This window comes from Schistocerca americana, chromosome 1 (genome assembly GCF_021461395.2).
Source record: "Schistocerca americana isolate TAMUIC-IGC-003095 chromosome 1, iqSchAmer2.1, whole genome shotgun sequence".
In the NCBI taxonomy this organism is placed as follows: domain Eukaryota; kingdom Metazoa; phylum Arthropoda; class Insecta; order Orthoptera; family Acrididae; genus Schistocerca; species Schistocerca americana.
In genome coordinates, this window is record NC_060119.1 from 194991199 (window position 1) to 195017183 (window position 25985).

Sequence of the window (25985 nt, forward strand, 5' to 3'; positions counted from 1 at the left end):
GCTGCAGAGTTCGCAGAGTCGTCCAAAGAGGGCAGACTCAAACTGGTGTCTGTGGTTGATGGTTTAGGTACAGAAGAATTGTGGGTAGCAGAGGGGAGCAATAGCAGGGAGGGTACATGTGGGGGAAGATGCTATAGTGCTTGCCTATAGAAGTGTGCAGAAATGCGACTGGGTTCTGCCAATAAAGGCTTCACCACTATGATTGTGAATCAGAGGGATTCTCTGATGGAGAGGCTCTACCAGTTGCCAGACGTATCCACCTATAGGCTCTTCTACAGTAGCCCCACTCCAGAAATGCAGCAGGATCTCCAGTCCCTCCTCAGATCCTTAGGCCCATCCCAGAACCTCTCCCCTGTGTCTGTGTCCCTCCTTATCATTATTACTTGCTGCACCTTTACCACTACTCACTTTATAAAGCACATAAACCCAACCCCACAGAACACCCCATGCATAAACCCAACCACACAGGACACCCCACTGTGGCTGGATGATGTAACCCTACAAAAAGAATCTCTGCCCTTGTGGATCAACAGTTTCAGCCTATTACTCATAACACCCACTTTGTAAAAGACACTAATGATTTCCTGTTCTGATTCTCCACAGTTCCCATTCCTTTACCACCCATCTCCCTGCTCATCACTGTCAGTGCCACTTCCTTCTACACTAACATCCCCAATACTAGTGACCTTGTTACCATTGAACACTACCTCTCCCAGAGCCCAACTGATTCCAAACCTACAAGCTTCTTGTCAACACGACAAACTATGCACACTCACCTGAAATTACATGTCATTTGAAGGCATCATCTAAAAACAAATCCTTGGTAGAGTAATGGACACCTATATGGCACCATTGTATGCCAAGCTATTCAAAGCTATTCATGGGCAATTAGAGAAACCTTCCCTAGTTATCCACATTTTCAAACCCTCACCTGGTTCAGATTTGTTGATGACATCTTCAAGATCTTGAAAAATGGTGAAGATGCCCTATCCACTTTTCTTCGGAATCTCAATACATTCTGCCCCATTTGCTTCATCTCATCTTCCTCGGCCCAACGTTTCAGTTTCTTTTTTCTTTTTTTTTTTTTTTATGTCCATGTCATAGATGGCTGCATCAGTGTCTCCATCAACATAAGATCTATACCAACAATACTTCCACTCTGATAGCTGCCACCCATTCTACTCCATAAAGCCTCTTCCATACAGGCTAGCTGCCTGGATTTATTGCACCTGTAGTATCAAACATTATCTCTCCATATATGCCAAATGTCTCACTGACATCTTCTCAAACTGAAATTACTCTCCACTCCTGAGCATTGTCTCCTCCATAACCTACAGTCCCCCACATACTCATCGATCAGCCACAAAAGAGCACCCTGATTTGAGCAACTTATTCACTTTCTCTGACAAGGTTTCAACATGTACGTCATCATGGCCTACAGTAATAAATATCCTCCCACAGTTTTATTACACCACTCACCCAACTTATCCCTATTAAACTTCTGCCCCTTGGCCCATATCCCTGCAATTGATCTAGTTATAAGATTTATGCCATACAATCCTACCTCAGTCCTGTAACAGTCATCCCCTACTCCATCAAAGACAAGGCCATCTACGAAAGCAGCCATGTGGTCTAACAACTTATTGCAACCACTGTGATGCCTTTTATATGGACATGACCACTGCTTTCTGTCCAGATAGTTGTCCACCAATAAACCGTAGCCAAGAGGCAGCTGGACCATCCAATTGCCAAGCAATCTGCCTAACATGATCTAACTGATTGATACCAGTGACTGCTTCACAGACTGTGCCATCTGTATTCTTACCATCAACGTGAGTGCATCTGAACTGTGTGGTTGGAAACTGTCCCTGCAACATATTCCTCATAAATTTCTTAGCATCAACCTTTGCTGTCCCTGTCCTCTGCCTGCCTTTGTCCTTTTATCCACTCCCATTCCAGCTTCACTCACACAGTCTGTATTTCCAGCACATCTGTATAGTCCTTTCTCCTTTCCCAATTCTCTCCTCTTTCCTTTGCCCCACAGCACAGCCTCAAGTGGTACATCTACAAGCCCGCTATCTTATCACTGCCACATCCCTTCACACCTCCATAGGCAGCACTGCAGTGTCTTCCCCCACCCCAAACTTGCTATCCCTATCACTTGGAAACAACATTTGCTGTAAATGTATGAGGTATGCATGTGTGAATGTATATGTGTTATATGATGTGTGTATGATGTGTGTATATGATGAAGGACTTAGTATGATAGCTGATAATATTTAACAGTCTTCATGTAATGTGTGTATCTGCCACTCATTTCCCTCTCTGTGCAATGAGTACCAATCCATCCACTTCATTTTGCAGTTGCCAACTCCCAGATTTTTGACTGTTTCATCTTGTTTTACTCAACCTGTATTTTCTAGAACACTGAACCGTATCCACAATTACTAACATTGTAAAAGTGTTTTGGCATTGCAACACATTTTTAAAATTGTTAAAATGTTACATATATATTTTTGTGTTTCTGCAAGAACATTCTGCTGGAAAAAATCATTGATTGTTGTTGAATTATATTAACAACACATTTTTTAAGAGCTACTGATGTGCAAGTAAGTTCCTGAACCTGAAAATATGTTTTAGCTTACTTGTAGCAATACAAATACACCTTAAATGATGTGTGCTACTAACTTAATGGCCACCACAAAAAATTATAAAAATGTGAATTTCGTTCAGTGTTGTTGACTTTTACTCTCAACATACTTTTTGAAGATATACTGATGTGAAAGTAACGCCCTGAACTTCGAAATACTGAATATGACATTCATCGGGTGAAGTGAAATCTGCTATGAAGCCTTAAGTTTAATTGAAACATTTAAAAGATATATAGAATATGGTATAATAATTAATTAGAAGCAATAAATACTTTTCCTCCAAATTTTAAAATATAATAGTAACAATTTTTTCAAAGGGTGGGCATAAAGTATGACCCCACTTCCCTTCCCCCTTGGTATTGTGAGGGATAATCCTCTAAATTGCTAATTTAATGCATTATTGCCTTTCTTTTCTTCCCTGGTGTATCAGGAGTGGGTGGTAATGCATGTTATGGACAGTGCCTTAGTATTGGTAATGTTAGACAAAGAATTGGGTTGACCATTTCAGTTTTGTATTGCACACAGTTCACCTGGAATTACTTTAGTGCAATGTGAGGATGGTTCTTTTCATGTGCTGTGAAATATTTTATTCGCCCATTCTGGGTGAAAGTGTGCAAGAAAAGTGTAAAGTGTTCTTCAGATATTCTTAAAGGATAACAAGAGAAGTGTTACAGTTTCTCTCTCAGCCATAATGCTGCAAATATGGATTTTAGTTTTTGGTATGTGTGAACTTCAATGTTTCTTATTACTAGGAGATGACGTGGCAAAAAATGTGTGCTTGAGAATGCTTGTAATTACTTCCAGCATTGCTGCATATGTTTAAATTGATTCTGCTCAATTTTAGAAAGATTTCACAAATGGCACAATTAATTTGTTTATTTGTTTTCCAGTTGACTTTTAAGACAGAGGGTGAGTTGTTATTTTTACTCCTAAATTATTTGTTTATGGTGCATGTACAAAGGCATTCACCCAGATGTGAAGCATTCCTGTCATGTCACCAGTTAATTTTCTTTGATATATTAATGGTGTGCAGGTAGCACACACTGACTGCATCAGTCAGTGATAACATTACACTTTTCACACACACACACACACACACACACACACACACACACACATACACACACACACCCTGCATGCTGAAGAAGTATGAAGCATCACAGGAATACTGATAGGCCTAATTGGATTTTATCCTCAGATGGCTGGCTACAGGCTTCCCACTCTTTGAAATTCAGAAAAGAAATCTAGTCACAGGATATTTCTCAACCCCATACATATCTTCAGCATGGACACCATCTTTCTACGTTTACAACAGCATATTCATTCATTAATATTCCATAGATCCTGTCAATGAGAACTTTCTACGATGTGGCATGAATCCAGGGTGAAGGAAGAAAAGTATGTCATAGAGACTTCATCTGTCCACTGTGGTAACTATACACTATCACTCTACTATTTAACATAATTCATATTTGTACCAGCCAAATTTAAGCAATTAAATTGAAAAGATAAAGGCTAATTTGAAGAGAGTTGCTTTCCTTAGTTGTATTAAACAGCTGCTGTTTCGTTTGTTGGTAGGTTAATGTCTACTCGATTTGTTATATTTCAAAGAAACTCTTTACTTACTTTCCTAAATATAATCCTGTTTAAAATACGTTATTAATTGTGGTGCAGCTCTACAGTGAACGAGACTATTTGTCACATAGCAAACAAAACTTTTTGATCCTTGACTCTAGATGTTCCGATGATTCAGAAAAGAGTGACTAATGAGGTATGTTTCCATTTTCTTTTGAATTAGTAAGAACATCAGATTTCTTGCTTAATATGAGATAGGATCTTATTGAATTCTTGTGCACCAGAGTAGTCAGCTAAGGTGTAGCAGTGCTTCATGAACTACAAGCTGCACATCAGAGGGAAATAACCAGCCACATGTTTGAAAAATACAGACAAAAGGGCAGGTGTCCACCATGCTACTATTTATCTTAAAGACATTAGAGCATTGAGTACCATATACGTGTGATGTGTCCACTAGTGTACCTGGATTCCACATATGCCTGTGTCACTGCTGCTGAATGTACACATCAGTGGTTTCTATGCCATTTAAATCATCAGTGCAGCTACCATTATTTCTCTCGCAGTGTTTCCTACCATAAAGATGAATTTATTTATCATAATGACAATATTTTGCTCTGCTTAGAGTTAACTGTCTATACACTTATGAATGTGAAGGGCTTGCAGTATCAACCCTCAAAGTTTTTATTTCCTTTCCCTGAATTTTAAGACCTCTCTAAATTTCTCACCCTCAGGGGCCCAACATTTATTTGCTGTGTACAAGCTTGGTGACACCAGGATTCCTGATCTTGGGACTGTTTTAAGTGCTGCCTGTCGTCTGTCACCATAAGCTTCAGTCATCACCTTGTGGCCTGGCAGTGGAATGTTATGTCACTGCCTGGATTGTAAGAATGGTAAATAAACTCTATAAAAATCCTTTAATCTTAAGGTGTGCTGCACACTGTTGAGATTGATCGATGTTGAGGTGGAACAGTCATAAGCGAGCAACCTCTTGAGATCCTGCTGCACCTCAGTTATATGAGGCTTAACTAGGAATGTGGGGCTCTGTCTAGGGGGCTTTTATTTCCCTACCTGCTCATGGGACTGAAATGGAACACTTAAAATTATCTTCTCCTCCTCCTCCTCCTCCTCCTCCTCCTCCTCCTCCTCCTCCTCCTCCTCACTGGTAGGTACCAACACCCAGTTAAATAAGAGGGCTTATGTAGTCAGTCCTTCAGACTCAGGGGCTACACAGTATTTGTCATTGAATAATAACACAGCACATACTGATCAGAATGTGCTTTTGATTGTTCAGCAGAAAGAGGGCAGCTTTGAGAAGGTTTTGCACTTTATATATATGAAAAGGTTTACAAGTACAGCAAAATACACAATGTGTAATGGAACACTGTTGATTGAAACTGCTAGTTCCCAAAAAATGACAAGCCTCCAGAAATGTAAATGCCTTGGAGAATATGCCATAGAAATGGAGCTCTACAACAGCTTGAACTACAGCAAAGGTGTTGTGTCATGTAGGGATATGGTAGATATTCCCGAGGAAGAACTGAAAGATGAGTGGGCTCAAGAAGGAATCATCAATGTGTAAAATATACTGTGAGGGTTGGATGAAGATCTAGTAAAATCTGACTCCTTCATGCTTGCCTTCAGTAGCATGAAACTTCTGGAGCATATCAAGGCAGGTTTCCTTCGCCTAAGTTTATGGCCATGTCCCCAAACCAATGCACTGTTTTAAATGCCAATGCTTGGGGTGCACCACTTGAGAATGTAAGTGTGAAGCCACTTGTGGCAAACATGCCAAGGCTGCCCACAATGGAGTTGGATGGTCCTCTTCTCCAAAGTGTATAAACTGCACAGTGGAACACACTGTGTGGAGTGGGGTTTGCAGCATCTTCCTAAAAGAAAGGAATATACAGGAGATCAAAACATCAAAATGCATCCCTTTATGGTGAGGACAAGAACATCTGTAAGGCCATGCAGCCTTCCACATTCACTACATCTTCTGTTTTGGCCCTTCAAAAGTCTGCTCTGCCAGCCAATGCTTCTACACAAATGGCGGTTTCTAGTGTCAGCAATAGTATCACTTGTCAAGTTGCAGTTGTTTCAGAGCCTGTAGTCCCACTGAGAATATCGAATAAAGCTATGGTTGCCACCACTGTGGAGCTAACAGTATCTCCAAAGGCTGAGTCTGGGAAAAAATTCAGCCCTGCCACCACTGCTGTTGCAGTAGTTCCCACAAAGTCTTTCCAGGCCAAGAAAGTAAACAGAAAGCTTCCACCACAGGCAGAAACAGTCAGTAGAGCATCAGACCATGTCAGTGTCACTTGACATGGTTATTCCTCTCCTTCTGCTTCAGAGCCAATGGAATTCTAAGACAGTCCAGGTGAGCCATCTTGTCAAAGTTTGATCTTACACTTGTTACAGCTTCCCCACCCTGATAGAAAGACAGGGTGAAAATGCAGCCCCCATGATAAATGTCTCTCATACTACAGTGGAACATGAATGTGCTAAGGACTTTTATGGAGGAACAGAAACTCCTGTACAGGCACACAACTTGTACTTGTGTTTACAGGAAACACATTTCCAAGCCACTGATGTCCCTTAGCTATACCCTCCACTGAAATGATGGCCTGACTGGGGAAAAAGGTAATAGAGGGGTTGCTGTGTTTGTCAATAACACACACTGTTCTTCTGCTTTCTTCTTGGTTACTGACCTACAAGTAGTAGCCATTGCTGTTCATGTGGGGTCAGAAGATCACTATCTGCTCTCTTTATTTACCTACACAGTATGCAGTAGACTCTGAGCCTCTCACAGGCCTTATTGCACTCTCCCCCACCCATTTCTCCTACTGGGTGATTTAAATGCCCATAATGTATTTTGGGGCACAAACTAGACTTGCCCCACTGGTTGAGACTTAGAGAATTTTATGATGTTTTAGGAGCTGTGCATCCTCAACAACAGTGGTTATCCCACTCATTTCTCGGCTGCCACTGGTTCATCCTCAGCCACTGACCCTCTTTCTGCTCTCCAGCCCTTGCAGACTCATCACTGTGGGAAGCAACTGATGACCTTTATTCCAGTGAAAACTTCCCACTGTACATCCTCCTACATAGATGGCCAGCAGTGCTATCTGGATGCTGTTCTGCCAGCTGGCTGTCTTTGAATACCACAACAGCATTCAGGAATGGGTGGGTCACATTGCACGAGCGATCCATCAAATCCTTTAAAGCCAAGGCTCAGTGCATAGTTAAGGAGCAAGAAAAATGTCATGGCAAGCATTCCTGGACTCTATCAACCCTTCCACTTGTTCAACAGAAGTATGGAAAGCTATCCAGAGGACTTCCAGTAAAAACAAACAGTCATTTACCAATGTCAGTAGTGCTAAAACAGTGGTGTCTCCAAACAATGCCCAGAGACATACTCTGACAGTTTCAGGGCATTTTGCAGCAACTACAGCCAGTACCAGCCAGGATCTAGCATTTTGCCATTACTGTGAAACTGTCAAGAGTGCCAAGTTGGATTTGTTTCTGAGTCTCACAACTATCCTTTCTCCATGTTGAAGCTGGAATTAGCACTGCCTGAGACTCATGATACTGCACCCAGTCATGACCAAATCCGGTACTGCATGATTCAACATTTGCCTGAAGCATCAAATGAAACTCTCCATGACTGTTTTAATCTTATATGGTAGACGGGCAACTTTACCACCTCATGGAGAAAGGCAGTTGTAATACCTCCCCTCAAATAAGAGAATGACAGCATGTGTCCCAGTAGTTACTGAAGCATTGCTTTAACGAGCTGTGAACTCTAGAGCAAATGGTTAATGGTTGTCTGCTTTGGTTGTTAGAGACCAGGCAACTCCTTAGCTGCTCTCAGTGTGGATTCCAAAGATTTCACTCCACTGTTGAGAATCTCACCCTACTAGAGGCAGCTATTCAGTTGGCTTTCCTACATATACATCACTGTCTCAGTATATTCTTTGACATCAGTATGGCGTATGATACTGTTTGGAAATACTGTGTTCTTGTGCAACTCCATCAATGGGGCCTTCACAGTTACTTCCCCATCTTCATACGGTCCTGTCTGCCTAAGCACTTTTTTGGATCCTGAGTGGGTGATGTGCTGACAGATAATTTTGAGCAAGAGAATGGCATTTCTCAGGGCAGTGTTTCAAGTGTTACTCTCTTTGCCGTAGCCGTAAACTGTATCACATCTACTGTAAGGAATCCTGTACAGTGGACAATTTTGCCATTTTCTGCTCCTCCTCCAGTGTTGCAAGAGCAACACATGAGTTGCAAACTACAGTGCACAGGTTAGAGGTGTGAGCTGCACAGACAGTTTTTCAGTTTTCTGCAGAAAAGTGTCCATGAGTATTCATTTTAATAGTTCTTGTCATATTTTTGATTGACCTGACTTGCATATGAGGGACACCACTGCACATTTTAAAGATTTGTTGTGGTTGCTGGGCGCCATTTTTGGCTACAAACTGTTGTGGTTTCCACACCTGAGGTGCCAGAAAGCAAGAACCTGGAAGATACTGAATATCATTAAGTTTCTTAGCCGCAGGTCTTGGGAATCAGACAGGGCACATCTACTCCAGTTTTATAAGGCTCTTGTACATTTTCAGCTAGATCACAGATGGACAGTGTACGTGGCGGTGAGGCCTTCTTACCTGAAGATTATTGACGCTATTCACCATTAGGGGATTAGGCTGGCCACAGGTACTTACAGGACTAGCTCCATACCCAGTCTCTGTGCTGACGCTTGGGAGCTGCCCATCACCATCTGGCAGAGGCTCCTCATGGTGTTTCAGGCATGTAAGCTCCTCACAGCTCCAACTTCACTTGCATGCCATGCTGTTGTTTATCCATCTTTGGAACACCTTTTCTCCAATCCTTCACACGCAACAGTGTCATTGTGGATCTGCATGCATTATGTGGGGAAGTCACTTCATACAGAAAATGTATGACCCAAAATCCAGGGTTTTAACCACCTGCCACAATGGTTACTGCATAGGTCCAGAGTAATTTTAGACTTAGTGCTGTACGGGAGAGACTGGACTCCTGCATATATTTTTAGTACTTTATTTTCTGCCATTTTAGCTAAGCACCACAACTGCATGGTTGTCTTCATGAGTGCGTCAAAACAGGGGGACTCGGTTGCTCTGTTGTTTTCCCTCATCTTGTCCTGAAGGTCCAACTACCTCAGGACTTTGCTGTCTTTGGCATGAAACTGTTTACGATCTTACAGGCACTCATGCAGATGGGGCATGCTTTGAGTGCTAAATTCCTTATTTCTTCCAATTATCTGAGTGCACTTCACTCCCCACAATACTTGTACCCAGCAGATAAAGTAGTCCAGAATAACCAGGATGTACTCAATTAGCAACAATAGGCGGATAGAGAGGTGTCTTTCTGCTGGATGCCAGGACTCGTGGATATTGTGGGGAACCAAAGATCAGATGTAGAAGTTTCTGTGGGAAGGCGAGTGGCTGGAGTGACTGGGGGAAAAAAAAAAAAAAAAAAAAAAAAAAAAAAAAAAAAAAAAAAAAAAAAAAAAAAAGCTGCATCTAGTAAAGCCCACTATGGTGCTGTCGCATATGTCCTTTCAGTCATGAAGACAGGATGAGGTCTGCTTACTTGTCTTTGCATAGACCACAGTCCTCTACCACTTGGCTTTTTGCTCCAGCAAGAGGATCCTCCAATGTATGGTGCATGTGGTGAACAGATTTTACTAAACTTTGATTTATTTTGAGACCACAGAGAAGCAGCAGATTTTCTGGCAAACTGCACTCTATTGTAAGTGACATTGAAACTCATGTGGTTAGATGTTTAAGATTTTGTTATGTGTCTTGTTTCCACAAATATTAGGGAGATGTTCTTAATGTGTTAACAGGGTGACTGGCTCACCCATGCTTTTTTGTATTTGGCCAGCCAGTCATATTTCCCTGTGCCTTTCTTTTAGCTCTTCTATGGTTTTACTTGTGTGTTAAGCTCATGTGTAGCACCTTTCATCCTTTTTCATTGTATTAAGGCTTGTGAGGTAGAGTGAGTGTGTGGTTCAAATGACAAATATTTTAGTCATTTTATCCACATGCTTACCTCTGTGTTGAATTCCCTCAAACTCAAAACACACTTTCTCTCTTCCTCTCCCCCCCCCCCCCTTCCCCCCTCCCTCTTCTCTCTCTCTCTCTCTCTCTCTCTCTCTCTCTCTCTCTCTCTCTCAATTTCTCCATGGTTGCCTTCACAAATTGCTAAATGCAGAGACTGAATAATATTGGGCACAGGCTACAGCCCTATTTCTGTGGCTTGTAAATGCTTTAGTTGTTTTTCCCGCATATGTTACTTTCTGTTAATAGTTTCTGCTTATTTGTTATTTTCTCCAAACATTCTGATTCATGGGTAATCTTTAGCAGAACTTAGTATCTCCCAAAAAGTAATCCTCTTTTGCAAAACTCTGAACAATGTTCCCGCTGTTGGGCAGTCACCACTTGGCTTGTGGAAATTATATTTTCTGTTGAATAACACATTCATTGAAACTGTCATTTCCAATTTTTAGTTGCTTCATAGAATGTTTTTGTTTAGGGTCATAAATGTAGATTCCTTGTCAGTCCCATATCCCTCTCACAATATATTTCAAGCTACTTAACATGTAAACAGCATGTCTCCAAGACATGACAAGACTTTTGGACAAATAAACTGATTTATAAGAGTCTCATTTTACATGAACTGTTCACACTGTACATGATTTCATGGCTTTGACCTTGTAGAAGTTTCTTACTGCCTACTTTCTTAGTTAATAAAGCACTGCCAACTCGCTTGATGGTTTTTGAGCAGAGTCAATCTAACAATGTGAAATGATGACAGTCACTACAGGTCAAGGGTAGCTCCTTCCACCAATATATAAAATTTGAGAACAGGTTCAGCACATGCTTACATTATAGATCAAGCTACATTTCTCTGAATGTACGTAACCCCAGTCTGAATGCTAGACATGGAGGCAATGTCTACATGAAAATTATTTTTGTATATTGCATTGTGGTTGTGGTAGATCACTGTTCACCTGCTAGTGAAGTAAAAACTGTTAGGTGGTAAATGAACATGATGATTGCTAATGTAAGCTGATGCCAGTCATTTAGGGACTGCTTAATCAAGTATAATTAACTGATAATGTAATTATGTTTGTAAAAAAAATGAAGAAATAAGAGCAATCACAAGACAAGAACCAGATGTGATTATCATAGGACAATGAGCAATAAAAAAGCCACAAGCCATAGTCTACTTGCAACAGAAAGAGAGTTCTGTAACAGGTTGCCAAATAATATGAAGCCAAGCCACTCTGTGGAAATCTTTCTGAGGGCAAGATGAAGCAATTGTTAATTAAAAGATATTTATGCTCACTCAAAGATTTCTGGACTTCATTGTCAATAGCACTTCTTTTGTCTATTGCAATATATTAGTGGTGGTAAACTAATGTACCACATTCATCATATTTATGGTGTGATACCACGTTGTAAATGTACAGAAAATGACTCTGAAACTGTAAAGTTATTATGGACAAATAAAGATAATTATTACAGTATAATGAAAAGGAAAGTTGCTACTCACCATATAGTTGAGATGCTGAGTTTCAGAAAGGCCCAACAAAGAGATCATTGGAACATTAGCTTTTGTCCAACAAAGCCTTTGTCAAAAATAGACGACACATGTACACACATACTCATGCAAATAGAACTCACACACATGTGAGCACAGTCTCTGGCAGCTGGAGCCAGACTACATTATTATTATATCCAGATATTATTATTATTATTATTATTATTATTATTACAACACTTTAACAGAATGCTTACAACACATTGTATATGATGGAAAGAATATGCTTTAGGTTAACATGTTACCCTAGTGATAGCTCCAACAATTTTGTAACATTTTTGTGTTGTTTTTTCATGTGGATAGGCCATGTTTTTGAGGCACAAGGGTGGTACTATTCTGTTAATCTACTACTATTGTGAGCATCTATGAAAAGCATCTGAAGGGTGATGTAACCCTGAGAAGATGCAAGGTGTTGGATGTCCATTTGTAGTAACAGAATGTGAATGTCAGAAGCTTCCTGACTGTGTAAAGCAGGATAGGTGCAATTTGTGGAAGGTCTGTTGACAGAGTACAGTGATGGTGCAGGAACAAGTATTTGAGAGCATTCCATTCAGCACACATTATTGAACCTTGGACTTCACAGTGGATGACCCCTGGTGTGTTCCCAAGTTGACCCAATGACATCATTAATTATGATAGCATTGGAAATGGGCTCATCAAAATTGGACTGTGGATAAATGGAAACATATCTGGTTGAATGAATTGTTTCTTGGTACATAAGGTCAGTGATCACATCCAAATAATCCATCATCCAGGATACATGCAGCATGCCACAGTGGGGTCAGTGTATTCTATTGGGGATATTCAGCTGTGCTTGAAGGGGTCATATGGTAGTAATTAAAGGCAATGTGTCAGCTGTGAACTGCTTTTAAATTGTTGTGGTCCTTTATTTGCTTAATGTCTTCTCTAACAGTGATGGGCTCTTCCAGCAGCATAATTTTCTGTGTCATAAGGCCAGACTCATTCTACAGAAGAAGAACAGTGTAACTCATGTTAATGTTTTGGTCAGTAAATTTTCTGGTTCTGAGCACAATGAAACACACCTATGCTGCTATTGGGCACAATAATGACCCATAATTTCTGGGAACTGTTGTCCTGCATATAAACATTTGGTATTACATACCTCAGGAAACCTGCCAAAGGCTTTTTGAATCCAGAATCACTACTGTATTGTGTTGTAAATGTGGACTAACATACCATTAACAAATAGCCGTGATGTTATAGCTAATCAGTGTTTGTACAAAAACAACTGTGGATTTTTCAGGTTATCATAAGATAGTTTCCACTGAAATTAAAACTTTCCAGCAGTCATATTTGGAACATGGTAATAGTTTTTTTTAGAATGTGATTATTTGGGCTTGTAATTTTTGTTGTGACACATAATAAACACACTGTGATATTGTTCAGTGAAGCAGACAAATTACAGCTAAATAGTGAATTTGAGATAACAGGCCCATCTGCAGGATTATCAATATGTTGGTAAACACATTTGTGATCCATACTTGCTGCTGAAGCCTACATGACTCTACACAAGGCTAGTTGTTTTTTTGTAACTCTAGACACCAGCAGCCATGCACATTTGACCATTAGAAGTCCATTATGTACATCTAGATACATATTCTCAAATGACCATACGGTGCATGTAAGAGGGTACATTGTATTACTACTATTGTAATCACTCCCTTTCTTGTTCCATTCACAAATAGAGTGAGGGAAAAATGACCCTCTAAAAGCCTCCATTTGAGCACTGATTTGTCACACCTTATCTTCATGGTCCTCACATGAAATATACTTTAGCAGCAGTAGACTCATTCTGCAATCAGCCTCAAATGCCAGTTCTCTAGACTTCCACAGCAGTGCTTTGCAAAAAGCACATTGTCTTCCTCCATTTGAGTCCATGAAGTGTCTCTGTAATACTTGCCAGCTGATTGAACCTACCAGCAACAAATCTAGCATCATTCCTCTGAATTGCTTCAATGTCTTCCATTAACGCAACATGTTGAGGACCCAAAACACTCAAACAGTACTTCAAAATAGGTCACACTAGCATTATACAATGTGGTCCATTTATTGTGACTGGGCCAAATAACTCACAAAATAAGCATCAAATGAAAAAACTACAAAGAACGAAACTTGTCTAGCTTGAAGGGGGAAACCAGATGGTGCTATGGTTGGCTCGCTAGATGGCGCCGCCATAAGTCAAATGGATATCAACTGCATTTTTTAAAATAGGAACCCCCATTTTTTATTACATATTCGTGCAGTACATAAAGAAATATGAATGTTTTAGTTGGACCACTTTCTTCACTTTGTGATGGATAGCACTGTAATAGTCACAAACATATGGCTCACAATTTTAGACGAACAGTTGGTAACAGGTAGGTTTTTTAAATTAAAATACAGAACATAGGTACGTTTGAACATTTTATTTCAGTTGTTCCAATGTGATACATGTACCTTTGTGAACTTATCATTTCTGAGAAAGCATGCTGTTATAGTGTGATTACCTGTAAATACCACATTAATGCAATAAATGCTCAAAATGATGTCCGTCAACCTCAATGCATTTGGCAATACGTGTAACAACATTCCTCTCAACAGTGAGTACTTTGCCTTCCGTAATGTTTGCACATGCATCGACAATGCGCTGATGCATGTTGTCAGGCATTGTCGGTGGATCATGATAGCAAATATCCTTCAACTTTCCCCACAGAAAGAAATCCAGGGACGTCAGATCCGGTGAACGTGCAGGCCATGGTACGGTGCTTCAACGACCAATCCACCTGTCATAAAATATGCCGTTCAATACCGCTTCAACCACACACGAGCTATTTGCTGGACATCCATCATGTTGGAAGTACATTGCCATTCTGTTGTGCAGTGAAACATCTTGTAGTAACATCGGTAGAACATTACGTCGGAAATCGGCATACATTGCACCATTTAGATTGCCATCGATAAAATGGGGGCCAATTATCCTTCCTCCCATAATGCTGCACCATACATTAACTCACCAAGGTCACTGATGTTCTACTTGTCGCAGCCATTGTGGATTTTCTGTTGCCCAATAGTGCATATTATTTGAGTTTACATTAGCGCTGTTGGTGAATGACACTTCATCGCTAAATAGAACGTGTGCAAAAAAATCTGTCATCATCCTGTAATTTCTCTTGTGCCCAGTGGCAGAACTGTGCACGATGTTCAAAGTCATTGCTATGCAACTCCTGGTGCATAGAAATATGGTACGGGTGCAGTCAATGTTGATGTAGCATCCTCGACACCAACGTTTTTGAGATTCCTGATTCTTGCACAATTTGTCTGCTACTGATGTGTGGATTAGCCATGACAGCAGCTAAAACACTTACTTAGGCATCATCATTTGTTGCAGGTCATGGTTGATGTTTCACATGTGGCTGAACATTTCCTGTTTCCTTAAGTAATGTAACCATCCAGCAAACGGTCCGGACACTTGGATGATGTCATCCAGGATACTGAGCAGCCTACATAGCACATGCCCATTGGGCATTTTGATCACAATAGCCATACACCAACATGATATTGACTTTTTCTGCAATTGGTATATGGTCCATTTTAACATGGGTAATGTATCATAAAGCTAATACCATCCGCACTGGTGGAATGTTATGTGATACCACATACTTATACATTTGTGACTATTACAGCGCCATCTATCACAAACTGAAAACAGTGGTCCAACTAAAACATTCATTTTTCTTTACGTACAGCATGAATATGTAATAAAAAATGGGGTTTCCTATTTTAAAAAACACAGTTGATATCCGTTTGACCTATGGCAGCACCATCTAGCGGGCCAACCATAGCGCCATCTGGTTTGCCCCTTCAAGCTAGATGAGTCTCGTTCTTTGTAGTTTTTTTTTGTTTGATGCTTATTTCATGAGATATTTTGCCCGATCACTATCAATGGACCACCTTGTATATGCCATCTCCTTTATGGATAAGCTATACTTTCCCAAAATTCTCCCAATAAACCAAAGTTAACCATTCCGCTTCCCTGCTACCAACCTGATATGCTCATTCCATTTCACATCACTTTACAATGTTGTATCTAGATATTTAATCACTGTGACTATGTCAAGCTGCACCCTACTATTGCCATTTTCGAATGTTACAGGATTGTTTTTCCTTCTCAGATACATTAACTTGTATTTTCCTACATTTAGAGGAAGCTGCCATTCATCATACCAACTAGAAATTTTATCTAAGGCATTGTGTATACTCTTACAGTCAGTCAATGATGACTCCTTCTTTTAAACCACAGTGTTATCACCAAACAGCTGTAAATTACTGCTCACCCCATCTCTAAGGTCATTAATTTATATAAAGAATAAAAGCAGTCCTACCACACTTCCCTGGGCACTCTTGATGATACCCTTGTCTCAGATGAACACTGGCTGTCGAGGCCAATGCACTGAGTTTTATTACTTAAAAAGTCTTTCAGCCACTGCCATATCTGGGAAACTAAACTGTATACTTTGACCTTTATCAACTGTCTGCCCTGGGGCGAACAGTTTTGTGGAAAGCTAGGAATGTGGACTCTGCCTGTTGCCCTCCAACCATGGTTTGTTGGATATCATATGAGAATAGGGCAAGCTGAGTTTCACACAAACAATCCTCTCTAAATCCATACCGATTTGTGGACAGAAGCTTTTCTGCCTCAAGGAAATTTATTATATTCAAACTCTCTGCAGCAAATTGATGTTTATGATTTTGGTCTATAATTATATGGGTCAGTTCTTTTACCTTTCTTATATACAGGAGTCACCTGCACTTTCTTCCAGTTGCTTGGGACTTTTTACTGGGTCAGAGGTTTGCAATAAATGCAGGCTAAGTAAGGAACCAATGTTGCAGTACACTCTCTGTTAGACAATTTGGGTGCCATCTGAACTAGGCAACATTTCTTTTCAACTCCTTCAGTTGCTTCTCTGCTCGATAGAAGCCATTTTATATGTTCTCCAAGTGGGAGTCTGTATGACAATCAAACATAGGTATCTTTATATGACCCTCCTGTGTGAATGATTTCTTAAACATAAAATTTAAAGTTCAGCTTTCCTTTCCCTGTTTCCTACTGCCACCCCACACTGGTTGATGTGTGAATGGATAGAAACCTTCGATCCACTTAGTTATTTTATGTCTGAGCATAATTTTCTTTGGTTCTCTGCAAGATCTTTCAATGAAGTATGAGGGTGGAAGTTCATCTTCTTACAGATGCAGGAATTTGTACAAACTTTTGCCTGTCAGCATTTGTGCATTCATTTTTGAACCAAGAGCACAATAATCCATTTCCTCAGCAATTTTCAAATTTGATTATTAAACCATGGAGAGAGCTTTCTCTTCTTAATCCTCTTACTTGGCACACACATCTCCAGAGTGCAATTCATAATGAGTTTAAACTTTGTTCATAATTCCTCTACATCTCTTATACTGGAGCTAAATGACGTCCATTCATTGTCTAAGTGGGATGCTAACAATTGTTTATCAGCTTTTTCTAGTATAAACATTCTCCTGGCCTTCTTGATGAATTGATTAGCTATAGTAACCATTATCACTGTGATCACATTGTGATCACTAATCCCTGACTCCATACTGACACTGTTGACAAGGTCAGGCCCAGTTGTAGCAATAAATTCCACAATATTTCCATTGCGGCAGATTGTCTAACTAGTTGTTCAGTCCGGTTTCTGGAAAACATGTTCAGAAGCACTTCACAAGACCTTCTCTCTGTACAACTGGCAGTGAATCCATAAACACCTCAGTCCATAATCAGCAGGTTAAAGTTACCACCAACTAATGTTGCATGATCTGGGTATTTTTGCACTACTGACCATAGACTTTCCTTGAATGACTCTAAAACTGTCACAGTGGATTTGCTCAATCAAATTCAACTTCAGTTTTTTTCAACTGCAATGAACATTCCACCTCCTATGATGTCTAATCTATCTTTCCAATGTATGTTCCATGACTCACTAAATGTTTTGAAGGTTCATTCTTTGAGTTTCAGGCAGCACTTGGTCCCAAGAATAATTTGAGCATGAGAAATAGACTGGAAGATAGTAAATTTGGAAACTTTGTTAGGAATACTTTGGCACTTTACTATTAAAATTTTGAGTTGAAGTGTCTCTGCTTTGTACATGATCTGATTTTGCTCTCTGTGCATTGACAGACAAGCATTCATTAGAGGGCCTGAAACTACCTTCTAGCCTGAAAAAAACCCATGTGCTCTTCACAAGTTCCACCCCTACCTGAAGTAGCTGCTTTGTTTGTGCAGTGCACCCCTGACCTCTGAAGGGGAGATAGGAAGATAGTGGAACAGGAGGGGAAAATTGCTGCCCTTCAGGCTGAGCTAGATCAGGCTAGGGAAGATCTGGACAGGTTAAGGAGGGAGAAGGGCAAAGAGAGGTGGGAAGTGACAACAGGTAACAGAAGGAACAGGCCTAGAACTAAGTCTGACAATTTTGTGGTGAATGTCAAAAATAAGTTTGACCTGTTGCTTCAGTTAGAAGCTGATGGGCCTCAAGCAGAGGTAGGTGTAGACAGGACACAACAAACTTTCAATAGGAAATTGAAAATTAATGTAGGAAAGTCACTGAAAAGGAAGAAAGTTTTGTTGTTAGGCAGTTCTCATGCCAGAGGTGTAGGCCAACTTCTGCAGGAGGAATTAGGACCAGAATACCAGGTCACAAATTTTTTCAAACCAAGTGCTAGTCTGGAGCAGGTGACAGAGGATTTAGGTTCACTCTGTAAAGGATTTACCAGGGAAGACACCGTGGTTATTGTGGGAGGGCCAGGGAACAGTATCGACAGAGATCCTGGGTACAGTATAGAGTGTGACCTGGCAAAGATTGCGTTGGCATCGAGACACACCAATGTTGAATTTGTATCTGTCCTGAGACGCCATGACCAGCCTCATTAGAACTCTTCTGTTGGGAGAGTTAATTTGGAGTTGGAACGGCTGCTTGGGTCAGGTGCGGGGGCTCATATTGGTGTGGTTCCTGTTGGTTCTCTCAGTAGGTGGGACTATACCAGGCACGGCCTACATCTCAACAGGGAAGGGAAGGGGAAACTGGCTGGGGTAATAGCAGGAAATTTAACGGGGGGAGGCACTGCCATGAATGGTAAAGTACCAGTGGTTACAGGTGTTGGAACAGCACCATTTTTAGGATAGGTAAGACAGAAAGATGTCAAGTTCTACGAGAGGTCAGGACTGAAACAAATCTTCAGTTTAGGAAAGAAATTAAACAGCACAATTCTAGCACATTGGATCACCAGTCACAGCTGTCAATTATAAATTTTCACCAATCACCAGAAATTTTATCTCCACCAAGTTGTATCTCAGTCCTAGGTAATTGCATTGATGAATTAAAGTCACCCAACCCAGTTGACATAATCTGCCTCTCTGAACACCATGTGACCACTGGTATAGGAACTAGGCCTAAGCACAATGAGAAACTCAGACAGGAGAGTACTGCAAATGTTAGAATAAGGAAAGGTTCTCATAAAAGTATAATTAAAAATAATGTAAGTATATTTCATCAAAATATTGGGAGTTTAAAGAATAAAATAAATGAGCTTCTGGTTTGTTTAGAAGATTTAGAAGCTGAGGATGAAATAGATATACTATGCCTGTCTGAGTATCACATTGTTACTGATATGGATAAGGCAAATGTAAGTGGATATAGGCTCTCTGCACATGTAATTAGAGAAAATATGGAGAAAGGAGGAGTTGCCATATATGTCAAAAGTTATCATTGTGCAAAAAGTATAGAAACAAATACGTTTTGTGTAGAGAAACATATAGAAGCATGTGCCTGTGAGCTTAAATTAAATAAAGGCACATTTATAATTGTAACTGTATATAGGTCCCCATCAGGAAATTTTCATCTATTTCTGAAAAATTTGGACTCCTTGTTGTGCTATCTGTCAGACAGGGGGAAGCAAATTATTATTTGTGGGGACTTCAATGTAGATTCTCTGAATGAGGGTAATAGGAAAAATGAACTTGAAGTTTTACTCGGTTCTTTCAATTTGACACCCGTTATTGATTTTCCTACTCGGGTGGTAAAGGATAGCAGCTCACTGATAGATAACTTCTTTATAGACCGAGATAAGTTTAACCAGATAAATGCTCAGCCTGTTGAGAATGGTCTTTCTGATCATGGTGCACAGCTGGTTACAATATATGACATAGCTCCATTCAGCAGTACTAAACAGTCCTCCAAAGAAGTATGTTCAGTCAACAATTTAACAATTGCAAATATCAGGGAAAGCCTACAGCAGTTAGACTAGGATGAAGTGTACCGTGAACCTGATGCCAATTTAAAATATAATTTATTTCATGACACTATTGTAAATGCATTTGAAAACTGCTTCCCCAAGAAAATAGTTGAATATACTCGTAAGAAACCATGTAACAAACCATGGCTTACTAAGGGTATAAAAATATCTTGTAACCGGAAATGGGAAATGTGTCTGACAGCTAGAAAGAGTAGTGACCCAGAAACTGTCAAACATTATAAAAACTACTGTGCTATATTAAGAAAAGTTATTAAAAAATCCAGAAGTATGTGTATCACGTCTGAAATCAGCAACTCTGGTAATAAAATTAAAACAATTTGGAATATTTTTAAGAGAGAAACAGGTCAACCAAGAGCACAGGAAGACAGTATTACCATCAAATTGAATGAAAACTTTACGAACAAAAAGTCAGAAGTTGAAAATATTTTTAATAATCATTTTCTAAATGTTGTGGATATAGTAGGATCCAGGTGTTCATTAGAAGATGCTAGGCTGTTAATGGAAGAGGCCATACCTATGCAATTTGATACAATTGAAATCTCACCCACTTCTCCCTCTGATATTAGGAAAATAATAAACTTGCTTAAAAGCAAAAACTCACATGGAATTGATGGCATTTCCAGTAAAATACTAAAAGCTTGTTCTCAACATATCAGTAAGATTCTCAGCAACCTGTGTAATAGCTCTCTGGAACAGGGCATTTTCCCTGATAGACTGAAATATGCTATTGTTATACCTTTGCATAAAAAATGGGATAGATCTGATGTCGACAATTACCGTCCAATCTCCCTTCTAACAGCTTTATCCAAAATCTTTGAGAAGGTAATGTATTCAAGAGTAGCTTCACATATCTGTAAAAATGAAGTACTAACAAAATGTCAGTTTGGTTTCCAGAAAGGGTTTTCAACAGAAAATGCCATATATGCTTTCACCAATCAAATTTTGAATGATCTGAATAACCGAACACCACCCATTGGGATTTTTTGTGATCTCTCAAAGGCTTTTGATTGTGTAAATCGTGAAATTCTGCTAGACAAGCTCAAGTGTTGTGGCATGAGTGGGACAGTGCACAAATGGTTTAATTCCTATTTAACTGGAAGAGTGCAGAAAGTTGAAATAAGCAGTTCTCATAATATGCAAAGATCAGCACATTCCTCAAACTGGGGAACTATCAAGAATGGGCCTCCACAAGAGTCGGTCTTGGGTCCTTTGTTGTTCTTAATATATATTAATGACTTGCCATTCTATATTCATGAAGAGGCAAAGTTAGTTCTCTTTGCTGATGATACAAGTATAGTAATCACACCTGACACACAAGAATTAACTGATTAAATTGTCAATAATGTCTTTCAGAAAATTACTAAGCGGTTCCTTGTAAACTGACTCTCACTGAATTTTGATAAGACGCAGTAAATATAGTTCCATACAGTAAATGGTATGACGCCATAAATAAATATAGACCTTAATCAGAAGCATATAGCTAAGGTAGAATATTCAAAAATTTTAGGTGTTTCCATTGATGAGAGATTAAATTGGAAGAAACACATTGATGATCTGCTGAAACGTTTGAGTTCAGCTACTTATGCAATAAGGGTCATTGCAAATTTTGGTGATAAACATCTTAGTAAATTAGCTTACTACACCTGTTTTCACTCATTGCTTGCATATGGCATCATATTTTGGGGTAATTCATCACTGAGGAATAAAGTATTTATTGCACAAAAGCGTGTAATCAGAATAATAGCTGGAGTCCACCCAAGATCATCCTGCAGACATTTATTTAAGGATGTAGGGATATTCACAGTAGTATCTCAGTATATATACTCTTTTATGAAATTTATATCTAAAAACAAAGATGAAGTGACTTACCAAACGAAAGTGCTGGCAGGTTGATAGACACACAAACATACACACAAAATTCAAGCTTTCACAACAAATGGTTACTTCATCAGGAAAGAGGGAAGGAGAGGGAAAGACGAAAGGATGTGAGTTTTAAGGGAGAGGGTAAGGAGTCATTCCAATCCCGGGAGCGGAAAGACTTACCTTAGGGGGAAAAAAGGACAGGTATACACTCACACACACACACATATCCATCCGCACACACACAGACACAATCAGACATTTGTGTGTGCGAGTGTATACCTGTCCTTTTTTCCCCCTAAGGTAAGTCTTTCCGCTCCCGGGATTGGAATGACTCCTTACCCTCTCCCTTAAAACCCACATCCTTTCATCTTTCCCTCTCCTTCCCTCTTTCCTGATGAAGCAACCGTTTGTTGTGAAAGATTGAATTTTGTGTGTGTGTTTGTGTGTCTATCTACCTGCCAGCACTTTCGTTTGGTAAGTCACTTCATCTTTGTTTTTAGATATATTTTTCCCATGTGGAATGTTTCCCTCTATTATATTCTTTTATGAAATTTGTTATTAACAACCAAAACCAATTCAAAAGTAATAGCAGTGTCCATAACTACAATACTAGGAGAAAGGATGATCTTCACAATTCAAGATTAAATCTAACTTTGGCACAGAAAGGGGTGAATTATACTGCCACTAAAGTCTTTGGTCACTTACCAAATAGTATCAAAACTCTGACAGATAACCAACAAGTATTTAAGAAGAAATTAAAAGAATATCTAAATGACAACTCCTACTCCATAGAGGAACTTTTAGATATAAATTAAGAAAAAAAGAAAAAAAAACCAAACAAAAAATTATTTAAAAAAATTAAAAAAAAAACAAAAAGTTGTTATATTAACTTACTTATGTTGTTAAATTAACTTAATTATGTCATGTACTGGAAATTTTGACTCGTTCCACATCATTACGAAATATCGTATTCATGATCCATGGAACTAGTATTAATCTAATCTAATCTAATCTAACCTAATCTAATGTTCTACAACTCTACACCCTATAATGCAGGTCCATAAATCTGTAGCCATGACTGTCACAAAATCGACATAGCCTCTGGTTGAGACCCTGCACTTGACTCCAGACAAGGACCCTGGTCAACTTTGGGTATAGTGCTGCAAATTGTGAGCTCTGCTTGCACCCTGTGAGTGAGGACAGCAGTCTTCATCACTTCTGACAGATATCCATAGAAACTGAGGATGTCACCAGAGAGGGACAGGCTATATCCACCACTGTAGAACAGTTTGACTAAAAGTCACTACAAAAATTGAACATAGTAAAATCTAAACACAGGAATTAGTGTATATGGTTTTAGTTTCTGGCTTAGAAACCTTAATAATACAACGTTTTTATTATATTGCAAGGTGTTTGGTCACCCTTAGACACTTGCAAGTCATTTTGGACACACGTCACCCTTCTGTGAGTGATTAATTAATAAATAAATGAATATGCTCTTGTTGGCCAACTTTCTCCAATTACAGCAAGACATTAAACACCACAGAACAATCACAACTGAAACTGCTATGAACAGATACATATACACATGTTCATAAGTGACATGCTATGTGGTGGCTCACACCACAGGTTCCGAATTGGTGTCTTAAAGACAAGCCCTATTCTCAAAACAAGTTAATTGGCTCTCCACTTGCCTTCCATAGTGGATTCATTATGGAGAAGGATATCAACACAAAAAAAGGTCTTGAAAGCTATTTTTTGTATTTAATTGAAATTACTATTCTGAAATTTATGGTTGAAATGCTTGATTAACTAATCACAATTAATGTTTTGGAGAGGGCAGCAGCTACTGAATGACAGATGTAAAATGAAGCATAGAATCATAGATAGAGATGTCCTAAATGAAAAGTGTCTTGCAGTAAAAAGAGCATTGCATGAAGCCTTCAGCAACTATCGTAGAAGAAATTTGTTGAAGTACTTCTCATAAATCCCACAAAATAGGAACTGAAATTGAGGACGTCAAAGCAAAAGTAGAAATTCTGAACCCAGTTTTCAAATGTTGGTTTGAAAGGGCCAATCCAGGAATACCACCCTAGTTTAATGCTCACCCCAATGTGAAGGTGAGTTATTTACGTATTAGTGAGATCAGTGCTGAAAACATTTGAAATCAGTAAAGCTGAACAATATCCCAGAGCCTCATGTAATCCCTATTGGGTTCTTCATATGATTTGTGACAGAATTAGCCCCTTTTTAACCATAACATGCTATACATCTTTCCAACAAAACGTGTCACTGAGTAGAAAGCACATGTCATGCTGAGCTATGAGAAGGGCAATAGAAGTGATCTGCAAAACTATCACCTGTTACCATTAACAAATATTTGTTGTAGAATATTAGAACATTTTCTGGGATGAGAAATAATGAGTATCTCGAACAAAATGACGTCTTAGACACCAGCCAAGAGGGATTTCAGGAAACAGTAACTCACACTTTTCTCACATAACACCTTGGATACCATGGATTGTGACAATCAGACAGATTTTTGACTATATGGACACATTTGACTCATTACAACACAAACATTTATTAATGAAAGTACAAACATCTAGGATATTAAACAAAATTTTCAATTGGAATGAGGATTTCATGGCAGCAAGTATGCTGCTTTTTATCTTGACTGGAAAGTCACTGACAGATGTAGTAGTAACTTTACATATTGTAACATTCTACTACAAAATATTTAAATGTATATTGGTGAAAACAGTTAATTTTGTAATACGCTTTCAATTAGTTTTCAAAGAATATCACAAAATATTGGTACTGCATACAGCAGAATGAAATTTATCTTATTCTTCTCTGCTGATGAAGGGGTTATTATTAATGAATTTTGACATTCTGCAATGCATGTGAGTGGGTTCATCACATACGAAGGAAAATAAGTGTACCATTCTAATTAGAGAAATAATGTACTTTTGACTCTTGTTTAATCTTCACTGTGTCTTATAGATCTCTAAAAAGTACATCATCTTGACAAATTTTTGCATACTGCAACTTCTTCTAACATTAAGACTGATATATGGACATACTGCATCTAAGACTGAAGACTAAATTGGTGGCCACCACTGCTGGACTATAGATAATATGCCAGTTCATCAAACAAGATTTCCATAGCATTGTTATTGTTTGAAACTCGTAATTAAAAATGATGCTTGTACAATATTCTGGATACAGAAATAGTTGTACTTTCCAGCATAAATCAACTTACCTCCAGTTCCTAACTGGCCTGATATGGCCCCTTTACACAAACAGGGTTCCTGGAACTGGGCCATATCCACTTCCTGTTTTCCCAGAAGGCAACACAGAGTGTTAGTTGCCTCCTCACTGTGCTGCAGGTCTATTTGCAACATTTGCATCACCAACTTGCTGCCATGGTCAATTATCATGACTGTAATTACCCTGACAGTTATCTGTGAGAACCCTACATACAGTTTCAGGTCCTGTTCTCACATTGCCCTCAGGGATTCTTCACTGATTTCCACAAAAGGTTTTGGTCATCAAGTATAACCTTCCACTTTGTTACTCTTCAACACTGTTGAAACTTCCTAGCTGTGCACCCATACTATCTTGAACAGTCTTTGGAGGAACATCCTGAAAAATTTTTGTTACCCAAATTGATGGTTTTGTGGTCATGAAGAATTCAGTTGTTAACTTGACCAGTGCCATTACCGCCCATGGAGATATCTTATGCACCATCTCCTTAAACCAATACGTTCAGACCCTCCTGAATTTGATTTTATCTTCATCTGTTCTAACTTCTCAGTGAAATTTTCAGTTTCTTTGACTGGTTTATGGAAACAGCTTAGTTCATTCCTGTCCCAATCTGGGGTTTTTGAGGCCTCATATAGTCCATTAGAT